This window comes from Dromiciops gliroides, chromosome 5 (assembly GCF_019393635.1).
Source record: "Dromiciops gliroides isolate mDroGli1 chromosome 5, mDroGli1.pri, whole genome shotgun sequence".
In the NCBI taxonomy this organism is placed as follows: Eukaryota; Metazoa; Chordata; class Mammalia; order Microbiotheria; family Microbiotheriidae; genus Dromiciops; species Dromiciops gliroides.
In genome coordinates, this window is record NC_057865.1 from 128,183,853 (window position 1) to 128,209,440 (window position 25,588).

A 25,588-nucleotide genomic window follows, 5' to 3' on the forward strand; every position below is an offset into this window, starting at 1 on the left:
ACAATTGCTCCCTGAACAATACTGCTGTCACTATGCACAATGTCCTCTCAGCTCTGCTCACTTCACTATGCATCAATGTTCATTAGTCTTTCCAGATTTTTCTGGGATCATCCTGTTTGTCATTTCCTGTAGCACAAGACCATTCCACTACAATCATATAACACAGCTTTTTCCATCATTCCTCAATTGATGGACATTCCCTTGATTCTCAATTCTTAACCTCCACCAAGAGTTGCTATAAATATTTTTTGTACAATTTTCCCCCCTTTTCTGTTTTTCATGATTACTACTGTGCACTGTTTCCCTTCCATCCTATTCCCTTCCCCATGATATTTATTCTATTATCCATCTTCTTTCATCCTATCACTCTTCAAAAGGGATTTGCCTCTGTCTGTCCCCTCCCCCACTCTGCCCTTCCTTCTTGTACCCCTCTTGCTTTATCTCCTTCCCTTCCTATTTTCCTGCAGTATTAGAGAGATTACTGCACCCAATTGAGTGTGTACATTTTTCCCTCCTTGAGCCAATTCTAATGAGATTGAGGTCTTTGAGCCAATTTTGATGAGTGTTAGGCTCATTTACTGCCCAGATTAAATAGATTACTCCACCCAGTTGGGTGTGTGTGTTAGTCCCTCCTTGAGGCAGCTCTGATGAGTTTAAGATCTTTGAGCCTTTTCTGATGAGTGCAAAATTCATTTACTGCCCTGCTCCTCTCCCATCTCTTCCCTCACTCTATAAGCCTTTTCCTGTTACTTTCTTGTAGGATTTCACTTCTGCCCTTCCCCCTCCCCCAGTGAATTCCCATCACCCCTCAATTTAACCCTAAAGATGCTATCATCTAGCTAAGTGACACAATGGATAAATAATCACCCCTGGACCCAGGGGGAACCCAGCCAAAACCCATCCTCAGACACAAGACAGTTGCCCACTGTATGACCCCAGGTATGTCCCCCAGCTCTAATTTTTTTATGGTTCTCAAGGGTCTTGTATTTGAAAGTCAAATTTGCCATTCAGTTCAGGTCTTTTCATCACAAATATCTGAAAGTCTTCTTTTTATTAAAGTCCCATTTTTTTTCTGCTGAAAGATAATGTTGAGTTTTACTGGGTAGGTGATTCTTGGTTGTAATCCCATTTCCTTTGCCCTTTGGAATATCATATTCCATGCCCTCTGGTCCTTTAATGTAGAAGCTGCTAGATCTTGTGCTATCCTGACTGGGGCTCCACAGTACTTGAATTCTTTCTTTTTGGCAGCTTGCAATATTTTCTCCTTGACCTGAGAGCTCTGGAATTTGGCTATAATATTCCTAGGAGTTTTCTTTTGGCGATCTCTTTCTGGAGGTCATCGGTGGATTCTTTCAATTTCTATTTTAGCTTCTTCTTCTAGAATTTCTGGGCAATTTTCCCTGAGAATATCTTGGAAGATGGTGTCTAAGCTCTTTCCTTGATCATGGTTTTCAGGTAGACCAATAATTTTCAAATTATCTCTCCTGGACCTATTTTCCAGGTCAGCAGTTTTTCCCAGAAGATATTTCACATTGCCCTCTATTTTTTTATTCATTTGGATTTGCTTGATTGTGTCGTGGTTTCTCATAAAGTCACTGGCTTCCATTTGTTCAATTGTAATTCTTAGGCAATTATTTTCATCAGAGAGCTTTTGGACCTCCTTTTCCATTTGACTTTTCGAGCTGTTGACTTTTTTCTCATGTCTTTCCTGCATCACCCTCATTTCTCTTTCCATTTTTTTTCTCTACCTCTCTAATTTTATCTTCAAAGTCCTTTTTGAGCACCTCTATGGCCTGAGACCAATTCATATTTTTCTTGGAAGCTTTAGATATAGGGGCCCTGATGTTGACATCTTCCTCTGAGGGTGCCCCTTGGTCTTCCTTGTTACTGAAGAAACTTTCTATGGTCCTCAGCTTTCTCTGTCTGCTCATCTTGCCTTTCTTTTACTTGACTTTTAGCTCCTTAAAGTGGGGCACTGTTTCTAGGCTGCAGTATCTCAAGCGTAAGAAGTCCCAGGTGGTGTGATTTAGGAGAATCAGGTTCTTCCCTCTCCCTGCCTGTTTCCTGGTACTAGATGACCCCAGTCAAACTTGCTAATCAACCAGCTTTGTGTGTTGTGGTTGTCAGCTCTGACGAGCTTGTGCCCCTCCCCCACCTGGGTCACTGCTACTCAAGCCTACCTCCTGGTTCTCACCAGGGGTATAAAATCCAAGTTCTGCCTTAGCACCAGCATAGACCCCTGTAGTCTCTCCCCTGCCCAGGACTCAGCCCACTCACCAGACTGTGAGCTTAGTTCCAGACAACACTGGTGCTTCAGCTGATTCAGAGGCTCTGGGGGTCTGCTTCTCTGGTGAGGCCTTCCTGGCACTGGATCTGTGTCAGAGTGACTGTGGAGTTGGGCTCAACTCCTGTATCAGCACAGCAGCTCCCTCCTTGTGACCTTCGAAGCCATTCTTGGCTAGATGATTTCAGCACATTCTTCTGTGAGTTTTGCTTCTCCGGGCATTTTCCTATGGCATTATTTGGATGTTTTTTGGAACTATCGTGTCATGAGTTCGGGAGTTCACTCTGATTGTTTCTTTATGGCTGCTTGCAATAGTTTTTCCTATACCTGAAAGCTTTGGAATTTGGCTATAATATTCCTGAGAGTTTTCATTTTAGGGTCTCTTTCAGGAGGTAATCAGTGGATTCTTTCAATTTCTATTTTACCTTCTGCTTCTAGAATATCAGGGCAATTTTCCCTGTCAATTTCTTGGAAGATGATGTCTAGTCTCTTTTTTTGATCATGGCTTTGAGGTAATCTAATAAGTTTCAAATGATCTCTCCTGCATCTTTTTCCAAGTCAGTTGTTTTTCTAATGAGATATTTCATATTGCCTTATATGCTTTTTTTTTTCATTATTTGGCTTTCCTTTATTATTTCTTGATTTCTCAAAATGTCATTAGTTTCCATTTGCTCAATCCTAAATTTTAAGTAATTATTTTCTTCAGAGAACTTTTGTGCCTCCTTTTACATTTGGCCAATTCTGCTTTTCAAGGTATTCTTTTCCTCATTGACTTTCTGTCCCTCTTTTACCATTTGGTCTAGTCAGTTTTAAACGTGTTATTTTCTTCAGTAATTTTTTTTCTCCTTTACCAAGCTGTTGACTTTTTTCATGATTGTCTTATATTACTCTCATTTTTCTTTTTCCTCTTTCTTCCTCTAACTGCCTTATTTTATTTTCAAAGTTCTTTTTGAGCCCTTCTATAGCCTGAGACCAATTCATATTTTTCTTGGAAGCTTTGGATGTAGGAGCTTTGACTTTGTTATCTTCTTATGAGAGTGTATTTTGATCTTCCTTGTCACCATAGAAACTTTCAATGTTCAGCAGTTTTGTTTGTGCATTTTCCCAGAATATTTCTTGATTTTTAACTTTTTGCTAAAGTTGGACACTGATTCCAGGGTGGAGGATGCACTGTCCCAAGCTTCAGGGGTTTTGTGCAGCTGTTTTCAGAGATAATTCTAGGAATTTGTAAGATCTTAGTTCTTCCAAGGTGGTATGATTTAAGGAGAATTATGTTTACCACTCTACTGGCCTGTGCTCTGGTTTGCAAGCAACCACAGAGCTGCTTTTCTGGCCTGGAATAATGAACAGAGTCTAGCTCCACTGTGGTCACAAGCTCCAGTGTTCTTGCACTCCTCCCCTGCCTGGGACCACCATTCAATGCTATGACCTTGATCTGAGTTTGGGCAAAATAGTAGAGTCCTGCCTCATTGCTATCAAAGGGATCCCTACAGTCTTCTTCTGGCCAATTGTTGGACTCCCTTACCATCTGTGAGCTGAGTACTGATGGCAGTTCCTGCAGCTGCTGATTCAGAGACTCTCAAAGCCTGCTCATGGTTTGCTGTGGCTGTGGCTGGGTCTTACCTGGGTCTGTGTTGGGCACAGATTGTGCTGGTCTGTGCTCCACTCTTACTGTGGTACAACAAACCTTCCCTGCTTACCTTTTAAGTTGTCTTTGGCTGGAAAATTATTTCACCCTCTTTTTTGTAGGTTCTAGTGTTCCAGAAATAGTCTTATGACATCATTTGAAGGTATTTGTAGGGGTCATGTGGAGAGCACAGGCAAGGCCTTTCCTCTACTGTCTTGGCTCCACCTTGGCTCCACCTCCATCTTCTCCACTAGAATGGGATCTACCTTAGAACAGTGTTTTACATTTCTATTTGCAATCCCTCACGCAGTGTGACACTTTGTACATAGTAATTATTGCTTTCTTTACTTTTTTCCTTCCTTTCTCCTTTCTTTACTTCCCTCCTTTCTTTTTTTCTTCTCCCTCTGTCTTCCTTCCTACCTCCTTTTCTCTTTCTTTCTTTCTTTCTTTATCCTTCCTTCCTTCCTTCCTTCCTTCCTTCCTTCCTTCCTTCCTTCCTTCCTTCCTTCCTTCCTTCCTTCCTTCCTTCCTTCCTTCCTTCCTTCCTTCCTTCTTCCAGAAAAAAAAAGTTCCCAGAGCTAAGATTAACAGCTTTATCACCTACTCAGATAGGTGTTGATATCCTCCACTAAGTTAGACTTTTTTGCCCTTCAATTGGCTCATAAGAATCTTGGGGGCCTCAAATATGGCAACAAAGTTTATTTCCATGTGCCTCTAGGTATTTTACTTAGAACACAACATAAAACTGCAGACAGCTCTAGTGTCAAGATTAAGAACTGAGTGATACTTAACTGATTTCAAATCTCCAATAGATACTTCCTGTTTGATCTTATCATCTAGCAATGACCTCATATGGTAGTTGTGAGAATAGACAAAACATTTAAAATGCTTTACAAACCTTAAAGTGATATAAAAGACCAATAATGCTGTTGTTATTATTAGTGTGATACAATATAAAGAGCACTAACTCTGGAATTAGAGAACCAGGATTCAAATTTCCACTGAGACATTTACTACCTATATGACCTGGAGCAAGTTATTTAACCTCTTTGAGCCTATTTCCTCCTCTTTGAAATCAGGGTATTAAACAAGATGACTTTTTAGGTCCCTTCTAAGTCCATAATCCTAAAAGTTTGTTGCATAGTTTTAATGCATTCTGAAGATTATAGTACATAACTTCTTAAACTGAAATATAACTTCCCATTCTATTTCTGAATGGAATGTTTTAAGGATTGCAACATGTTATTCCCATTTAGTTGTCTGAAAATTACTCAGTTGAAGGCTTTGTGGAAGCATAAGTTACTCCTTGCATAATTCAATCTGCTTTGATAGTGAGTCTGGGGCATTGGTATGGAAATCTTGAAGCCTTTAGTTTTATAGCTATATTATATTTGTTAATATAAAGGTCTAGATGTAGATTTTATATACAGAAACATCATGGGAATTTGAGACATTTCCTTGAGTATTTTGACTCAATCAGCAAACAAATTAAAATAAACTCATGATTTTAAATGCAAGTAATCCTTCCAAGTGTTTCATTTAGAAAATCGCTACCTTCTTTTTTCTTCAGATTAGTACATAAAGGCAGTAACTGCATATGAATGAATTTAGAAACAGACAGAAAATATCTAATGTATGAATCTTATACAGAAAAAAATTAAAATTCGTGCTTCAATAGAAAGTTATGTTTTTAACTATGGTGTGGAGAATGCTTAAAATTGTTAAAATTACTGAAGCAATTATATGACAATAATTTATGTTCACTTCTCCCAGTTTTTAATTCTGCTTTCGCTCTCTGAACCCAGAATCACATTAGCACATTGGATCCACTATGGACAGCTGACAGCTACTCCTTTCAGAAATTTAAGGGAAAAGAACCCTGATACACCATATGGACAAGGTATAACAATGATTGAAGTTCTACTATATCACCCAAAACAGTGAGAGGGAGGATTATTCTAGATTCACTGGGAAACTAGGGCTCAGACTCAAACCACAACAGGCACCTCACAATTTTTTGGCCAGGAAATCCTTTTCTCTCCTTCTAGGAGTCCCATCAAAGTTCAATTCAAGGCATGGAGTTTTCAGCAGTTGAATTAATCCACATCTGAGCTATGTCAAAGCAGTGCTCTTAAGGGTTGGATTAAACTACCCACATTGCTGGTACACCATGGTTATACTTATCCATCATCAGGATTTTGTATTTCATTTTCTCACTCAGGTAAGAGAATTGCAATGTGCATTTATAAAGAATTTTGTTATCTGAAAATGCATACCTCACAATAACACTGTAAAGTGGATAGTACAAATAGTATTTAATTTTATACCCAGGTATTCTGTCTCCAGGTCTATCATGCTTTGCATTATGACACAGCCTCATGAGAGCTCATGAGCTAATTTATATTCCCCACTATGTTATTCTGCAGGACTAAAGTGTACCCAGGAGATAAGAGCCACAACTTCTACTTATCTAGGTTTCTGTAGCCCTTTATTCAGCCAGGATTGGTTGGTTCCAAAAAATATTGAAAGCCTTTAATTAAATGACCTAGGTTACTTTCATCTCTGTGACTAACCCTATTTGCCAAATGGATATCTGATAGCTCTTCAAATCTCACAAGGTCATTGCATGGTCTATTCCATCTTTGGATACTCATTCACCTAAGATTAGGACACCCCCCAAAAAAAATAAACAAATAACATACTAAAAGATACCTAATAACCCAAGGGGAAGAAGATAGCAAGGTCCTCCCCAATTTCATTTTGTATAGCAATCTTACTCAGTTGAAAGCCTTCAGGGAATAGTGAGAAATCAACAATTTAAAACACACATATAAAGATACTACATATATAATATGTATATATTGATCTATCTATAGATGTGTACATTATATATGCATAGATAGATCCAAGTATACATACATGTTTATGTATGTATGTATATATCCATATCTATACCTCAATATAGATATACACACACATAAACATATGCACTTAGTTCTGGTCTAGTTTTTCCTAAGTAATTCATCCTTTTGGTTCATAAGTCAATCTTTTGACTTTTCATCATCACATGGAATTAGCTCTTCAGTCACTAACTGGTCAGTTATTAATTTTATCTCTTAGTATCCTTATCCATTCAAAAGGATATTAAAAGTAAAACAATATGTTATCAGCAAATGGGTATAGTTCTGTGTCCTTTTTACCTCTTTTTACACTTAAAATATATATTGCCATTGCTAGTATTTCTAGAAATATATCAAGTTCAGTGAGGATAATGGGCATCTCCTTCTACTTCAGTATTTATAAGGAAAGTATTTAGGGTACTTTTGTTTCTACATAGATATTTTTAATTATATTTAAAAAAAACATTCCCTATGCCTATACTTTATGGGGATTTTAGTGTAAAAGGATGTTTTGTCAAAAAGTGTTTACTATATCTTTTGAGATGATCATGTAATTTTGGATATGTTTTATTTTTAATATTATTAATTGTGTTGATAGTTTTCCTAAGGTTGTATCATTTTTGTATTCCTGGTGTAATTCAATTTGGTTAATAATGGGTGATTTCTTAGATGAATTGCTTTAGTGTTTTTAACATAATTTATTTTAAAGTTTGAATCACTATTCATTAATGATATAGGTCTAGCTTATTTTGTGCTTTATTTTTCCTTGTTTATGTATGTGGACCATGTATGTCATATAACAGAGTCAGGAACTGTTGTTTCTCAGTTTTGTTTTGTTTTGTGTTGTTTGAGATTAGTTCTTAAAACTGTGATAGAATTTTCCCTTGAGTCCATCAGAATCAGCAGGTTCCCTCTATCTCTCCCTTTGGTAACTTCATTACAGACTACTATATATTTTTAATGTATTATTAAAAATATCTATTTGGTCTTATTTTAGTTTGGATATTTTATATTTTTCAAGTTATCCCTGTATTGATTTTTTTGTTCTTGGTTTTCTTGCCATGTGGTGGGATAATTCGTTCTAGTTTCATTATTTACTTATTTATTTTTAAATGTTATCTTGTTTGTTTAATATTTTGTTGATTTTTATTTTTACCTCTTCTTTTAAAATTAGTTTAGATAAAGATGTATAAAATTTACTAGTTATTTAAAAGAACTAAATTTATTCCTATAAATTTTTTTTGCTTGCAGTGCACTTAACCCATGATTTTTATTATCTCCTCTTTTAAAATTATTTGTGATAAATGGTTGACTTTCTCATTTTTAGAAATGCATATTCAGTTCATTATGACTAATTTCTATTTCATTGACACAAGTTTGTATGACATATTTTTTCTCTGTTATCCAATCACGTGTATCCTAGAAAAATGTGTATCTTATTTCATCAGTATCATTTTACTTTATATAATTACTAATGCTTTTTATAATTTATTCTCTTAGTGATTAATTATTTAGGATATCATTAATAAATCTCATTTTGGATGTATATCTATCAGTCCATAAACTTGTGTTTTATTTTATTATAGCCTGTAAAGGATATATTTACTACTTCTGCCTTTTTACATTTATTTGCAATCTCTGTGCCCTAATATATGAAAAATTTTTATAAAAATTCTATGTGGTGTTAAGAAATAATGTATATTCTTCACCAGACCCCTTTAAGAGATTTCATAATTCTTTATCTCTAATTTCTTCAACAATTTATTCAATTTTCAATTTTTCCTTTTGCTTATTTTTTGTTAGACTTGTAAAACACTGAGAGGGCTATTTAATTCTCCAATCACTTTTTATTTTTACCATGTATTCTTATAAGTCAGTTGATTTTCTTTCATGAATTTAGATCCAATGACATCTGAAGCTTATGGGTTAATACTGATATTGGCTTGTTATCTATGGTTCATGTAGTTTCTTTTTCAATCTATGTTGTGAATTTTTGTTCTTTTCTCTGATAACAGGATTGCAATTCCTGCTTCTGGGGGGGTTATCTGATACACAGGAAATTGGGTAGTATCCCCTCAATTTTCATTTAGTATACTTTTAATAAGTGATTCTTATAAGTGATTATGGAGTTTTGTTTTCTTTCTGATTTGCCTCTTCTTTAAATGATTGGGCCATAAAATGCATTCTCATTTAAAGTAAATAGATTTAGGTTTAAATTTTCTTCCATCTGTAATTTTCTTTTCTCAATTAGGATCTTTTTCTTATTCTTTTTAAGACATTTCTTTAGTTATTTATATTAATCTATTTTAAGGCAAAAATATGACTACTGGCTCTCTTCCACTCATTCTCAAGATCTGCCACTGGTGATCCATACCTTTTCCCTAGTTTTAGGTATTTTCCTTTAATGATCTCTCTACTGTATTTTTGATATAATTTCTGTTGTTATTTTGCTGTTTATTCTTTCTGTGCTTTTCTCTTTTTAATTTTTTTTTTTTTGGTGAGGCAATTAGGGTTAAGTTACTTGCCCAGGGTAATTCTTTTGCCTGCTTTATTTTAGCTATGTTCTTATTTAATTTCTTTAAACATTTCAAGATTAAATTTTAAATAACATTCCCTTCAAATGTTTTTACTTCCAAAATCTCTTCCCCTGCCTTCTCCTTTCACACCCATTAAGAAAGCAAGTAATATAATGTCCATGAAATTTGTGAAGTAATGCAAAACGTATGAGACATATGGACAATATGTCCATATTAGACATGTTGTAAGAGAAAAGCAAGAAACCTAAAGTGAAAAATAATGCTTCAATCTTAACTCAGAATTCATCAATTCTTTCTCTGAAGGGGGATATAATTTATGATATTGGGTCCTTTGGAATTGTAAGATCATTGACTTGACCAGAATAGCTAGATCTTTCTTTCTTTTTTTTTTTAAGTGAGGCAATGGGGGTTAAGTGACTTGCCCAGGGTCACACAGCTAGTGTTAAGTGTCTGAGGCCAGATTTGAACTCAGGTACTCCTGACTCCAGGGCCAGTGCTCTATCCACTGTGCTACCTAGCTGCCCCTAGCTAGGTCTTTCAAAGTTGATCATCCTTTAACAATTTTGCTTTTATTCTGTACAATGTTCTGGTCCTACCCAGTTCACTTTTCAGGACTTCATAATAATTTCCATATTTTCTAAAACCATTCTGCTTGTCATTTCTTGTAGCAAAATAGTAATCCATTACAATCATATACCACAACTTGTTTAGCAATTTTCCAATTGTTTGGACATCCCCTCAATTTCCAATTCTTTGCCACCACAAGAGTTACTATAAATATTTTTGTACCTTTTCCTTTTCCTTTCCCTTTGATCTCATTGGGAAAATAGACATAGTAGAAATGTTGTTTGGTTAAGAGGTAGGCAGAGTTTTATGACCTTTTGGGCAGAATTAAAAATTGTTGCTCTAGTTCACAACTCCACTAACAGTGTATTAGTGTCCTAGTTTTTCCACATTTGCACCAGTATTTTAATTTTCATTTTGTACCATGTTATCCATTTTGATAGGTGTGTCAGTACCTCAGAATTGTTTTAATATGTTTTTCTCTCATCAGTATTGACTTAGAGCTTTTTTCCATTGTTCTTTTCAGAGCTAGTTCTGGGAGTGTTGAACTTTTTTCTTTTTTGTTTATTTAGAATTTTATTTTCCAAATTAAATGTAAAAACAAATATGACATCAATTTTTAAAAACTGTGTTCCAATTTCTCTCCCTCCCTCCCTCACCCCCCAGACAAGAACTAAAGCAATTCAATATAAGTTATGAATGAGTAGCCATGCAAAACATTTCCACATTAGCCAGGTTATGAAAGAAAACAGCCAAAACAAAATTTCAGATTAAGCAATAATCAAAAAAATTATGCTTCAATTTGTTTTCAGATACCAACATTTCTTTCTCTGTAGATGGATTGTAATTTTCATAAGTCTTTCAGAGTTATCTTGGATCACTGCATTGCTGAAAATAACCAAGTTATTCACGGAAGATCATCTTACACTACTGCTGTTATTTTGTATATAGTACATTTCAGTCTCCATCAGTTCATTTAGGTCTTTCCAGGTTGTTCTGATAGCATACTACTCATCATTTTTTTTTTGTTTCCAACAAAGTAACTAATAAAAAATATGATTGAAACTGTTTTCAAATACCATCAGTTCTGTCTCTTAATATGGATTGCATTTTTCATAAAACCATCAGAATTATCTTGGATCATTGCATTGCTGAAAATAACTGAGTCATTCACAGCAGATCATCTTAAAATATTACAGTTATTTTGTAAACAGTACATCTCACTTTTCATCAGCTCATGCAGTTTCTTCCAGGTCTTTCAGGTAGTATCCTGTTCCTTATTTTTTTTATACAAAACAACATTTATATAATACTTTAAAACAAGATTTCCTTACGATGAACTCATGAGGTTGATTATTGAAACAACAGTAATAAATAATTTTTATGTAGTAACTTAAACTTGAAAAAGAATTTTCTTCACAATAGCCCAGCAAAGTAAGTGCCATGCATTTTGCCATCATCATCAATCATCCATCAATCCTCATAATCATCCTCAGTCAATCCTCATAATTGTCGATCAATCCTCATCTTCATCTGATCATCATCTTCAATCAGTCCTCCACATCAATCAATCCTCATCTTCCTCCAATCATCATCAATCAACCAATCAATCCATCATCATGATCAATCATCATCACCTTATATTACTCTTGTCTCTGTTTCAAAAGTTTTTACAATTACAATTAACAGTTTTCCTCCACTGTATTCACTTCCAATGATATTTACTCTATTTTCTATCTTCTTTTACCCTATCCATCCTCAAAGGTGTTTTGCTTCTGACCACTCCTCCCCCATTCTGCTCTCCCTTCTTTAACCCCTTCTTCTCATCCCCTTCCACTCCTATTATCCTGAAGGGTTAGATTACTCCATCCAATTGAGTGTGTATATTATACCCTCCTTGAGCCAACTATGATGAGATTAACATCTTTGAGCTAATTCTGATGAGTCTAAGGCTCATTCACTTCCCCACTCATCTCCCATCTCTACCCCCACTCCATAAGCCCTTTTCTGCTTCTTTCATGTGAGATTTCACCCCATTCTACTTTTCCCCTTCCCCATCTCCAGTAAATTCCTCTCCCCCCTTAAATTTACCCTAAAGAAGTCATTATGGGGCAGCTAGTTGACACAGTGGACAAAGCACCTGCCTTGGACCCAGTAGCACCCAAGCCCAAATCCAGCCTCAGGCACAAGACATTCACCAACCCTGACCCCCCCTCCCCCCCAAAAAGATTTAAAAATGCTTTACATATATCATACCTACATAATCCATTTCCACCAGTGTCCTGTCTAAATTAATTCCTATTATCTGCCCTAATACTCAGAAAGCTGTAATGATTTAGATATATCTATGATTTAGATATATCTTCTTCCCATGTAGAAATTAAAACAGTTTAGCCTTTTAACATCTCCCATGATTTATTTTTCCTGCTTACCTTTTTATGCTACTCTAGGATCTTGCATTTGAAAGTCAGATTTTCTATTCAGTTCAGGTCTTTTCATCACAAATTCTTGAAAGTTCCCTTTTTCATTGAAGTTCCATTAATTCCCCTGAAAGATTATACAAATTTTTGCTGGGTAGGTGATTTTTGGTTGTAATCCCAATTCCTTTGCCTTTTGGAATATAATATTCCATGCCCTCTGGTTATTTAATGTAGAAGATCCTAGATCCTATGCTAGCCTTACTATCACCCCACAGTATTCGAATTGTTTCTTTCTGGCTGCTTGCAATATTTTCTCCTTGACCTGGGAGCTCTAGAATTTGGCTATAATATTCCTGAAAGTTTTCATTTTAGGGTCTCTTTCAGGAGGTGATTGGAGGATTCTTTCAATGTTTATTTTGCCTTCTGCTTCTAGAATATCAGGGCAATTTTCTCTGACAATCTCTTGGAAGATTATGTCTAAGATATTTTTTTGATCATGTTTTGATCTAGGGTGTTGGTTTCTACCCCCAGACCAACAGAGCAGCCCCCTCCTCCAGATCTTCTAAGCTGTCTTTGATTGGAAAATAATTTCAGCCCTTCTTTTTGTGGGTTCTGCTGCTACACGGATTGTCTTATGGCTGTTGTTGGAGTTTTTTTGAGTAATTGTGTCAAGTGTTGAACTTTTCAATGCTTCTAAGTTGGTGAAATTTAGGAGGAGGTGTAGTCACTGCTCTCCCAGTCTGCATTCTGGGCCTTACCAAGAAAGGCTTTCGTTCCCTTGGGATTTATTTCAATCTATACTCCTCCTCAGGTTTCTGTTCCCTTGTTACTGGCAGTGATACTGCTCTTCAGAGCCCTTGCTCCTTCTTGATTTTCTGCCTTTGTACCCAGAAGTGGATACAAGCAATGGAATTGCCAATCAGCTTCCAGTGCTAGCACAATCTTTTTTTGACCAGTTGTCCATTCTCTTACCATCTATAGCTTGAGAGTTACCAAAGCTGCTATTTCTTTCACCAACACCTAGTCCAACCACTGGTGTTATATCCACATGGGTTCTAGCTTAGCCCCCAACCTTATATCACAGATCTCCCCTTTCAAACACCTAGTTTGTCTTGGATTGGCAGAATGTTTCACACTAACCTTTCATTGCCTCTGCCACTCCAGAATTTAATTTGAGGCTTCATTTTAAAGTTCTTTGGAGGGGAATGTTGGTTGATTACTTGCTCTATTCCAACACCTTGGTTCCACTCTGGTTTGTCTTTGAAGTAGATAAGTTATTTGGGTATTTTGTTTGTTCCTTTAATGCTTCTTCTTATTGCTCTTTCTCAATTTTATTCTTCCCATTCTTTGTATTCCAACATTGCTCACTTTCTCACTTTCTCCACCTTTGATTGTGATTTCTGTGGTAGCTGGGTCTTAAAGCTACTCCAGCATTCTTCCAAGTTGGACAATTTATATTTTACTAGTGTCAGTATCTGCTTCAAGTGACTTCTGGGGGAATAAAAGTGATTGCAACTTGGTGCCAGTCCCATCTCTCTCTCTTTTTTTAGTCCTCAAGTGGCAGTACACACATACTGGCAGAGTTCCCTTTCTTCTTCAGTCCTCTGGCTGAATACTACTTCAGCACAAAGTGGTACCACACTACAGTCCCAACCATGGCCAGCTTCTGACTTTTGGTTTTCCATGATGCATAAGAAAAAGGTTGGGGAATAATTGAATTCTGTTGCTTGTGGATGGGTTAGCTTATCCATATTTGCCAAAGTATGGTGGCTAGTAGGTGATAAGGTACCAGCCAAATTGGGTAGGGATCAGGTTTTAGCTTTCTCTGCTGTTACTTCATTGGATTTGTACCTCAGGGTCTTAGTGCCTTAGACCTTGGTATTAATTCTCTCTTGGAAATAATTTTTATTTTGTGTCTAAGGCATCAAGAAGATTGGAGAAAGTGCCTAATTTTGCATCTTGTTGGTCATATAACCTTGGAGTTGTAATGATTGGAATAATGCCATCTACTGGAGACTTGCTGTGGGAAAGCTCTGCCATGAGGAAAATGCCTCAGAGGGCAAGGCCATGTGGCTTTTCCTTGGCGTCAGGAAATGCCATTTGCTCATGGGTGCTGTCTCTCAAGGCTACCAGCCAATCAACTTGAGGAGCCTCCTATTTTCAGGAAGGAGTCAGGAAGGAGGAAAGAGAGCCTGTGCGGAGAGCTCTCGCTCTTTTGGGTTCCTGACTTGATGGTGGTGGTGGCAGCAGAGGACTTCACAGGAAATTTGAGGAAAGATAGGAATGCCAGGCTGTTGGAATTCTGTTCTCAATCTTTTTCTTTCTATTTTTCAATAAACCCTTAAAAACCTAAACTCTTTTTATCAGTGATTTTAGTCAGTTTCCCCCAAAATTGGGGGAACAGATTAGAATCCACATTTGGAATCTTAAATTACACAGAGTCTTTATTCTTCTCTTTATTAAAGATATTTCTCATGTATCATAGCCCAGAAATATTGCATTATATTACACAGATCATTAATTTCTTTATTTAGATTAACCCTGAAATGTATTTATGTGTTCTCTAATTTATTGACATCTAGTTTGTTTTTAGTTTTTTTACTGTCATAAACAGTGCTGCTATAAATATTTTAGTGTATTGGGGTCTCCTTTTTTTAAATGATATTAAATTGAAGTTGACACCTAGCTGTAGAATTTCTAAGCCAAAGGTCTAGATATCTTAGTCAATTTATTTGCATAAGTCCTAATTACTTTCCCAAATGTAGATACCAGTTCATTATTCCATCAACAATGAATTAATAAGGCCTATATTTTTAATTTTCCACAACCCTTACAAAATGGATATTATTACCTTTTGTCATTTTTGCAATTTTCTGAGTATAAGGGGAAACCACAAAACTTTGTTTTTCTTTCTTTTTTGATTTACATTTCTCTTAGTGATTGGGAGCATAATTTTTTATGGTTGTTAATAGTTGGCAATTATTCTGAGAAATATTTATTCATATACTTTGACTACTTATCTATTGAGGAATGACTTTTGGTTTCATGTATTTCATTTAGATTCTATTTATCTTGAGTAACAAAATCTTATCCAAGGAATTTTGACAAAAATATCTTTCCCATTCAATCATTTCCTTTCTTATTCTAGATTCATTAATTATGTTTGTGTATATGCTTTTCAATTTTATGATTTACTTTCGTCTCTATAAAAGCCTGTACCACCTATTAGGTTAAGAAAAACAATCTCCTACCCTCAAGTAATAGATAAGATGAGGTCTCATTTAGGAAAGATTCTGCCTTTGGACCTAAACATAGTGGACCAGTATTGTGTAGGGACTGAGCTAAATTCTTAACACTCTCTGTATCCTACTCCCAGGTGATATAATGGAGAGTATGCTTCCCACAGAGTGTTGATAGGGAAGAAATGTTTGTACATTTTTCTTGCTGATTCTTAAGTAAATTTCCCTTTGTTAAAGCTAAGTGATGTTAACTGTGTAAGGGGCAAATTTAGTATGGGCAGAGTTAATTGTGTGGCTCACTGTAATATTGGGGTTCAGAAAATAATGAGAGACCTTTAGGTCCAAAGTTTCCTCGCTTTCAAACTGCCTTTTTTTGTTATTTCTCCCAGACTAATAAGAAAGGAGATTAACAGCCTCTTTTCCACAAACACACGACGTTTTATTGGTGAGAAGCAAGTTTACAACACAGGTGAAGTTAATAAAGCCAGGGAAAACAAGAAAGGGAATAGGGGAAGAGAAAAATATGACCACTTCCCAGATGATTAGAATCTAAATCTATAGGATAAAAAAGGCCTCCAGATACTTGGAATAATCTCCCTGGCTCTAGCAAAGACTGATTCAAACCACAAACTTGCTTCCAGCTCAGCTAGCCCAAAGAGCTGGCCAGGCTTCCACAACACAATCTCATCACAACTTGGAATCCATCTTCTAATGAGAGTCATATGTGCAGTCTCTCCTCGTTGGGTCCAAAGGTCAACAACCACTCACCTTCTCTCTCTTCTCTTACCCAGTTCCTCTCAGAGTTCTCCCTTCCCCCTTCCTGCCTCTCCCACAGGAAGGGGAGTTTCTTAGCCATCCTGAGTCTCCAATTGGTTTAACATACCCCCTGTGCTGTCCCCATTATAATTTGGACAGGCCCATGTGGGCATAGGGAAACTACTAGGGTAGGCTTAAATACTTAGTTTGATACTTTGACTCAATAAATGGTCTTTTCTATAATCTCTTCAAGTCCACACCCATCTTCTCTTAAGCTTTTCAAGATTACATTTTTTCAGCCTGTCCCTAATGAAGCAAAGATGTGGTCATGGAAACACCAAATCACAATTAATTCCTTACAAGTATCTAAAAGGAAACTGAGCAATAGTCACACTGGAGCTGGATCTGATAGCAGTAGAGGAAAAGCTACCTTATATTCCTCAAGGAACCATTGAACTGTAAGAGAAAGGTAACCATTCTAGTTGTGGAAGAGTGAGCCAGAGTATGTTCACTATACTGTAATGCCACTGATATATGATCAACTGTTTTAATATTAATTGTGTAAGCTTTAATATTCAAGTAACATATTCATTTTCAGTTTATTGTGGAATATCATGTAAGGTGTTGGACTAAGCCTTATTTCTCCCAAACTAATTTCTAATTTTCCCAACAGCCCTTATTAAATACAAAAGTATTTCCTATGTAACTTACAGGTTACTTGTTTGTTGAAGTCACATATTTCTCACGGTCTTTTACCTAGGCTGTTCCCTTGACAAATTCTCTATTTTTTTCAACCAAGAAGAAGAATATAGGATGGTGGGTATTTTAAAATATATTTTGACATCTGGAACTGTTACTCCTCCATCATTAATAAGTATTTTTTTCATTATCTCCTTTGATAATAAAGAGCTGTTACTTACCCAAATGAGTTTTATTGTTTTATTGAGTTCTGTAATATATCCCTTTGATAATTTATTCATACAGATAATAAAATCTATGCATTAAAAGAGTAAATTAATTTTGTTACTATAAAAATTTTGGTTATGTTGTTATGATCCACCCATTTCCACAGAGTTTTCTTATAACTACTTTCTTTTTTCTTTTTGTGAGGCAGTTGGGGTTAAGTGATTTGCCCAGGGTCACACAGCTAGTAAGTGTCAAGTGTCTGAGGCCAGATTTGAACTCAGTTCCTCCTGAATCCTGGGCCAGTGCTCTATCTGATGTACCAACTAGCTGCCCCATAGCTATTAAAAAAAATAAAGAGCACTTTATAAATTTATCCATACAAGTATTTTCTGTGCCTTGGGAAATAGAAATTTCAATATTTTATGTAGTTTTATTTATTTTGAATTGCATTTGCCTTTATATTATTGATTCTTGAATTTTATTATTATATGGAAATACATTTGTAAAGTTATATTATAGCCTGAAACCTTGGTGAAGCAATTAATTATCTCAATTAATGTCTCTGCTGATACCTTATTACTAAATAAATCGCCATGTTAACAGTATAGAGGGATAATTTTATCTTCTTTCTTCCTATCTTGATGCATTTGATTTCTTTTCCTTCTCATTGTATTTTCTAGCATTTCTACAACTATACCAAATAGTAGTGGAAAGAATGGACGGTATTTCTTTATTAAGTTACTTATTAAAAAAAAAAACCTTCTAGTATAGCCACATTATATAGGATGGTTGCTTTGGGGAAAGATAGCTATTACTTATTATAAACAAAATATCTCTCTCAGCTTTGTTGAGTTTTCAGCATAAACTTTGTCAGAGGATTTGTCTACATTAAGTTGTTTGATTGTTAATATTTTAATGTGATTGATTATCTTGATTGCTTTTGTAATGATGAACAATTCTTGCATTTTAGGAATTAATTCATCTTGATCACAAAAAATTGATTTAATTTTCTCCCATCATTATTTTATTCAGACTGATTAAAATATTATTAATTTTGTTAGGATTTTCCTGGAAGAAAATTTATTTTTATTTATAATTTCTACAACATTTTAATTTTCAATTTATATATTTCTCTTCTATTTTTTAATATCACCTATTTATGCTTATTTGATCTTTATTTATTTGTGTTTTTTTCTAATTTTAAATATATATTTATTTCCTTTATTATCTACCTTTTTATTATGTTAATGTATAATTATGGAATTTCATGTTTTATTTGTTGATTCATGTCTTTTCCATGGTTATTAATTGTTCTAGGTTTTGTTTTTGAATAATTCTGTACTTAGGCTTTCATTATTAAGTTTATAGTTAGATTCGAGTATTCTGTATTTCCATAACTGGTCACTACTTTTAATATATGATGGTATAAAGTGTATTTTTTTCTTTTTTAAAATATTACCACATTTTATAAGTATTTATAATTTGTAAGCCCTATTATCTAGTCAAGTTTTGTAAAGGTTGAATGAGGTGTTAAGAAATACATGTCTTTTAGGACTCCCATTCAAAATATTCAATAAATCCCCATTTTTTATTCATCTTTTACACTATGAATTTTGTTCAACCCTTTATTTTTATGCTTTCTATATTTTGATTTTAACATGCACTGCTTATAATGATCATTAGGTTTATATATTCAATATTTTATGTGTTTAGTATTATAGCTTTTTCTGAATTACGATTTATTTTTTGGGTGCAGCTAGTTAGTACAGTCGATAAACCACTGACCTTGTATACAGGAGAAACTTGAGTTGAAATCCGAGCTCAGACACTCACTAGCTGTGTGACCCTGGGAAAATCACTTAAATCTCATTGCCCCACCCCAAAACAAAAACAAAAAAAATTTTTTTTTGATGTTCCTCTTGCTCTTTTCTTAAATCTAGTTTAACACACCCTTATTACCATAAGATTTTCACCCTCACCCTCAAACATGACCGCGAAATTGTCAACTCTTTGCCTTGTTTGGAAATTTATTTATTATGGTATTATATTTTAATTTTTTATTTAGTTATCTTTTTCTTTTCTTCTTTTTTCCTATTGTTTATGTGGTTAATTCTTTTCCTCCTTTCCTCCAATTTCTTTTGTTTATTAGTTTTCTTCTCTATCTGTTGAGCCTTTTTTCTAAAGAAAGATTTTTATTTTTCTTTAATAACTAATTTCTCTTTGATTTTTGTTTCATAGCATATGTATATAAATTTCTTCAAATCATAAACATTTTTATTTATAGTTTTGAGTTCCAAATTTTATCCCTCCTTCTCTCCCTCTCTTTCCCCCTCCCTGAGGCAGTAAGCAATAAAATGTAGGTTATACATGTGAAATTATGTAAAACATTACCATATTAATCATTTTGTATAAGAAAACTTGAATAAAGGGAAAAATGAAAGAACGTGAAAAATAGCATGCTTCAGTATGTGTTCAATAAATATCAGTTCTTTTCTGTAGGTAAATGGAATGTTTCATCATTAGTTCTTTGGGATTGTCTTGAATCACTCTATTGCTGAGGATAGAGTCATTCACAGTTCTTTATCAAACAATTTTGCTGTCACTGTGCACAATGTTCTCTTGGTTCTGCTCACTTCACTATACATCAGTTCATACAAGTCTTTCCAGGTATTTCTGAAATCATCTTGCTTGTCATTCCTTATAGCACAATATTCTACCATATACTACAGTTTGTTTAGACATTCCCCAATTGATGGGCATTCCTTTGATTTCTAATTCTTAGCCACCACAAAAAGAGCTGCTATAAATATTTTTGTACAAATACATCTTTTTTCTCTTTTTGGGATGTCTTTGGGATATAAACTTAGCATTGTATTGCTGGATCAAAGGGTAAGCACAGTTCTATAGACCTTTGGACATAGTTCCAAAGTGCTCTCCCGGATCTTTTCACAACTACATCCACAGTCAATTAGCTCTCCAACATTTACCTTTTTTGTTATATTTGCCATTCTGATAGGTGTGAGGTGATACCTCTGAGTTGTTTCAATTTGCATTTCTCTGATCAATAGTGATCTAGAGCATTTTTTCATATGATTATAGATAGCTTTGATTTCTTTGTATGAAACTGCCTGTTCATATCCTTTGACCATTTATCAATGGAGGAAGTACTTGTACTTGCTATGAATTTGACTCAGTTCTCTATATATTTGAGAAATGAGGCCTTTATCAGAGATAATTGTTTCAAAAATCCTTTCCCAGTTTTCTGCTTCCCTTATAATCCTAGTTACATTAGACTTGTTTTTGCAAAACCTTTTTAATTTTGTATAATCAAAATGATCTCTTTTACATTTTGTTTTGCTTTATATCTCCTTTGGTCCTAAATTATTACTCTGCACATATATTGGATAGACAAATGATTCCATGCTCTCTTAATTTGCTTATGGTATAACCCTTTATGTGTAAATCATTTAGACCTTATTTTAGTATATGGTGTGAGATGTTGGTATATACCTAGTTTCTGTCATACTGTTTTCCAGTTTTCCCAGCAGTTTTTGTACTATAATGAGTTTTTGTTCTAAAAGTTTGGATCTTTGGGTTTATCATATACTAGAATACTATAGCGATCTATTATAGTGAAATTTCTACCTATTTTATTCCACTGATGCACCTCTCTATTTCTTAGCCAGTAACTGATTGTTTTGATAATTACAACTTTATAATATAGTTTCAGATCTGGTACTACTAGAATCACATTCTTTCATATTATTTTTCATTGAATCCCATGATATCCTTGAGATTTGGTTTTTCCATATGAATTTTGTTATTTTTTCTAAATATATAAAATATGTTGATCATTTGGTATAGCACTAACTTAGGTAGGGTTGTTGTCATTTTTATTATATTGGTTTGGCCTACTCATGAATAATTGATTTTTTCCAATCATTTAGATCAATTATTTATATTATTTTCCTTGTTGTGCTTTAATTACTCTATACCAGGTCATATAAGTCCTTTCCCCAAACCATAGTTCCTTGACTTATTAAAATAACAATTTCTTACCATGCAGTAATATTCCATTATATTCATATAATATAAATTGTCTAGCCATGCCCCAATCAACACGTATCTATTTTGTTTCCAGTTCTTTGCTACCACAAAATGTGCTCCTATGAATATTTTGTCCTTTGTGTTTTTTTTTTTAATTTCACCTCCTTATAGAATATGCCCAGCAGTGATCATCTGTGGATTAAAGAGCATAAACATTTTGATACTTAATAAAACTGAACTAATCCTAAATTACTTTCCATAATGGTTGGACCAATGCGTAGTCCCACTAATAGCATGTGTATGCTACTCTTTCCCCATTCTCTCAGTATTAACTATTTCCACATTTTGTCAATGCCATTAGTATACGTTTGGTAAAACCTCAGTCAGAGATGTTTTGATTGGAATTTCTCTTATTATTTGTGGCTGACTACAACTATACAAAAAGAAACAAGATAACAAAAAAGAAAAAGAAGGAAAACATAACCAAAGGTCGTAGGCCTAAACAGGGATACAGAGAAGCATTTCTGGTGATTTGTTCTTGATTTGTTAGCTTGGTTCTGCCTTATTAAAGGAAGGAATTAGTGTAAGGTTGTGCCCCTCATTTCCATACTTGTTTTTACTGACAATTTTTGTGTCTATAAAAAAAAGCTCCGCTGATTGTTAATTATTTAACATATTACCTCTTCTACTTTAGGCAAAAGTCAGACTCCTCATTTTTTGTGACTGAGGAATGTGTTTTCATGTGATTTGAGGTAATTATTACATTTAGAACTATCCTATAAAAACCATACTTTTTAATTCAATTAACCAAACATGTCCTAGGTACATAATATGAAAAGAGCTTTGAGTGAACTATCCAGTTACAAAAGAGAAAGAACTGAATTTGTTTCTATTAATGACTACTTCAAACTCTAATCCATAGTTTATTTCACAGCAAGCTTGAGAAAACATCACATTCCACAATCAGATGCTTGAACAAATTGTTCCATCTTTTAGCTTGTGTTTATTAATAGGGCACATCTTTTTTTTTAAAGGTACATAGGTTAATCTAAAGTGATCACAGGTCAATAATATCAATATCCCTGATATCCCCAGCTTACGTAACCACTTGTGGAATATAGTTTCAAGGTTGTGGCCAGTGCCATAAGACTTCCTTACGTAAGCAAATCTGTCCTCATAGATCTCCTGAATAAGATGATCTTTCACATTATCTTTTATTCTGCCTTACATATGTGGTTTCTTTTCAGAAGTTTTTTTTTGGGGGGGGGGATAATTCTTGCTAGGATCTCAAAAGATTAATTCTGGAAGTGGTGACTTATTGCCTGACACAAACATGTACTTGCCTTTTTTTGTGCTGTTTGCTTCAAGATTCAGAACTAACATTTTTGTTTGTTTGTTTTTTGTTTTTTTTTGGTGAGGCAATTGGGGTTAAGTGACTTGCCCAGGGTCACACAGCTAGTAAGTGTTAAGTGTCTGAGGCCGGATTTGAACTCAGGTACTCCTGACTCCAGGGCTGGTGCTCTATCCACTGCGCCACCTAGCTGCCCCCAGAACTAACATTTTTTAAAGAAATTTTAGTAAAGCAACATGTGTTTCCTTTCATGAAATTGCCTCTGAAATTTTACTTATTTTCCTCCTCAAAAGACTCACTCATGCACTAGCTCTCCTATTTACAGTATTCTGAAAAACACACTTTGCCTCTTCTTTGCTCATTAAAATTAGCATAATTATTTGGTCAGAAGCAATACATATTCTATTTTGTCCACTTGTGTAATTTCAGTGCTATAGAGAACACTTTTAGCTCTGGGCACTTTGACTGGTTCTTCCCCATGCCTACAATATTCTCCCTCCGCATCTCTACCTCATAGCTTCTGTACCATCCCTACTAAAATCCTATCTTTCAAAGGAAGCCTTTCCAAAATCCTCTGAATGCTTGTGCTTTTCTTCCATTAATGATTTCCTAATTTTCTTGTATATAACATGATTTTACATAGTTGTTTGCAGTATTGTCTCCCTCATTAGGTTCTGACCCCCTGGAGGGCAGGAACTGTATTACAGCCTCAGTGTTTATCATACCTTCTAGAATATAGTAGGTGATTAATAAATGCTTACCTACTGACCAATATAGTTATATCTATGTCTAAACACCTATATGGGCAGGTAGATGGCACAGTGGACTAAATGCCTGGCCTGGAGTCAGGAAGACTCATCTTTGTGAGTTCAAATCTGGCCTCAGACACTTACTATTTATGTGACCCTAGGCAAGTCACTTAACCTTATTTTCCTCAATTTTCTCTTCTATAAAATGATGTGAAGAAGGAAATTACAAATAACATCAGTATCTTTGCCAAGAAAATCCAAATTGTGTTACAGAGTCAGATACAACTGAAAGAATCACTAAAAAACCAACACAAACACTTACATACACCCATAGACACATATATAGACACATACTAACTGGATTAGTATGGGTATTTATCTAAGACTTTAAGTTGACAAGAAGATACCATTCTGTATTGGTTGAAAAAGTCCCTTACTGGGGGTTTCCTAAACCCATAAAAATACAGGGGCAGCAATTATTTTCTTCAGTGAGCTTTTGTACATCCTTTTCTATTTGACCAATTCTACTTTTAAAGGAGTTCTATTCTTCAATGAATTTTTGTACCACTTTCTTCATTTGGTCAATTCTGCTTTTCAAGGAATGCTTTTCTTTGGTGATTTTTTGTTCCACTTTTACCATCACCGAGGTTCTACTTTTACCATTTCCAAGGTGTTATGTTCATCATTTAAAAAAAAAAATTCCCCAAGTTACATGTAAAAACAAATTTTCTCATTGACTTTTTAAAACTTTGTGTTTAAAATTTTCTTCCTCCCTCCCTCCCCCTTTTAAAGAACCCAAGCATTTCAATATAACTTATACATGTGTAGTCATTCAAAATATTTCCACATTAGAACTAACAAAAAATTATACTTCAATCTGTATTCAGATACCATCAGTTCTTTGTCTGTAGATGTATTGCATTTTTCATAAATCCTTCTGATAGCATACTGCTCATCATGTCTTAAAATACAAAAATCTTCCATACTAATATCATCCTAAAATTTGTTCAGCCATTCCCCAATTGATGGGCATCACACCAATTTAGAATTCAACTTTTTAAAAAAATCTCTTTTTGGCTACCAATCTAGTAGTGATATTGCTAGGTCAGAGAGTATCCATGATTTTATAGTCCTTTGGCCATAGTTATAAATTGCTCTATAGAATATTTGAATCAGTTTACAACTTTACCAAGAGTGTATTAATGTCTCATTTTTGCCATATTCCCCACAACATTTGTTATTTTCCTCTTCTGTTCTATTATCCAATCCAATAGTTGTGATGTACTACCCAGAATTGTGTTGACCTAAATCTCTCCAATCATATGGCTATAGGTGGCTTTGATTATTTCATCTGAAATCTTCATGTCTTTTGATCATCTATCAATTGAGGAATGACTCTCCTTTTAATACATTTGACTTAGTTCTCTATGTATTTGAGAACTGAGATTTTGGTGGAGCCAAAATGACTGAGGAGAGGCTGTGACTTTCACAAGCTCCAGATAAACCTATCCACTCCCAAACAATGTCATGAAAAAATAAATAAAATTAAAAACAAACTAAAAACAAACAACCCTATAGAACTGAAGCCTATTAGACAAACTTGTTTCAAAGCTTTTTTCACGGTTACTATTGCTAACTGTATTACCCTCCATCCTATTTCTTGCCCTTGATATTTACTCTATTTTCTATCTTCTTTCACGTTAGCCCTCCTCAAAAGTGCTTTGCTTCTTATAGCCACCTCCCCAATCTGTACTCCCTTACTTAACCCTACCCACTTATCCCCTTCCACTACACTTTCCTACAGAGCAACATACATATATTACTATACCCACTTGAGTGTGTATGTTTTTCCCTCTTTGAGCCAATTCTTATGAGAATAAGGTTCACTCATTCCCCTGCTACACCCCAATCTTCCCCTCCACTCCATAAGTTTTTTTCTTGTTTCTTTTATGTGAGATACTTTACCCCATTCCATCTCTCCCTTTTCTTTTATCCCTGTGCATTCCTCTTGCACCTTAATTTTATTTTAAAAATATCATCATGGGGCATCTAGGTGACACAGTGGAAAAAGCACAGCCCTGGACCCAGGATGACCCAAGCCCAAATGTGGCCTCGGACATATGACACCCAAGAGCTAGGCAAACCTGAATAAGTCATGCAGCTCTGACTGTCCCCCTCAAACCCCAATAAACAAAAAAATACATGCTT